Below are 1,259 nucleotides of genomic sequence, written 5' to 3'. Positions count from 1 at the left end.
CAACACCAGCATCTCCAAATTAATGAAATGGGTATGGGATGGAAAGTTCGGTTCGTGATCGTAGGAGGGAAGAAATCTCTGAGAACGGGTGGATTTGAATTCTGACATATGAAACACAGAGATGTGAGCGAGCAGAGCTTGAAGGAAAAAAAACAATCACCTTGGAGAAAATCAAAACTTTAAAACAACTGATTCCTTTGTGTTTCACAAAAGACTGGGACACACAGAGCTGTTACTGCCGTGACTCGGATTCGAACCGAGGTTGCTGCGGCCACAACGCAGAGTACTAACCACTATACGATCACGGCAACCCACAGACGAACACACAGAGCTCACGCAATAAGTACAATATCATAAGAAATGTTAGGCAGAGCACCAAATCCACAATATCAGTGCTTAGCGAACAGTGGCAGATATGTGGGAACTCAGAATGGGCTGACCGTTTAATATCGGTTCACCCAGTGGCTGTGGTGATTCCATCATTAATGTGTTGAAGGCTGAGATAAATAGATTTCTCCAAAACATCAAAGACTCCGGGGACATCAATGTGGACTTCAACAGTTTCCTCATTTCCCCTTCCCCCACCTCACCCCATTTCCAAACTTCCAGCTCAGCACTGTCCCCATGACTGGTCCTGACTTGTCCTACCTGCCTATCATCTATTCCACCTATCCATTCCACCCTTCCCCCCGACCTATCACCTTCATCCCCTCCCCCACTTAACTATTGTACTCTATGCTACTTTCTCCCCACCCCCTCCCTCCTCTCACTGATCTCTCCACCCTTCAGGCTCTCTGCCTGAATTCTTGACGACGAGCTTTTGCCCGAAACGTCGATTTTACTGCTCCTCGGATGCTGCCTGAACTGCTGTGCTCTTCCAGCACCATTAATCCAGAATCTAATTTCCAGCATCTGCAGTCATTGTTTTTACCAAGCTTTTGTTGAAATGTATGCTTCAATAGCAATGCAGTTTAACATCGGTTACTTCACGAGTTTCCCCACACTAGTCAGTAACCACTGCTGTCACATAGTCCCAGTTCCCTGCCCCAGAATCAGATGAACTGAGTGGCGCAGTCGCGAATAACCAACTTGAAATCAAGATGGGAATGAGGTCGCAGAGATACTCGATGGCTCAAGAGAGGCAACCGGAGAATGCAAGGTATTTCTATGATGGTTTAGAGGCGCAAGCAATTCCAAGATTGGGAGTGCTCCTGGTCAAAAGCGGGGCAGAAGGGAAAATCTGTTCCCGTTTATAATAA

At 46.6% G+C, this 1,259-nt stretch overlaps 1 non-coding gene across 1 annotated transcript; it reads right to left on the bottom strand.

The window, feature by feature from the left end:
* Positions 1-236: 236 nt before the first annotated feature.
* On the bottom strand, positions 237-308 carry trnah-gug (transfer RNA histidin (anticodon GUG)). Its single transcript has one exon. It is a non-coding gene; the product is annotated as a tRNA-His (tRNA).
* Positions 309-1,259: the final 951 nt, after the last annotated feature.

Source organism: Chiloscyllium punctatum, chromosome 12, assembly GCF_047496795.1.
Source record: "Chiloscyllium punctatum isolate Juve2018m chromosome 12, sChiPun1.3, whole genome shotgun sequence".
NCBI lineage: Eukaryota > Metazoa > Chordata > Chondrichthyes > Orectolobiformes > Hemiscylliidae > Chiloscyllium > Chiloscyllium punctatum.
Note: the sequence above shows the minus strand (reverse complement) of the source record. Positions and strands in the feature narration are given on the sequence as shown.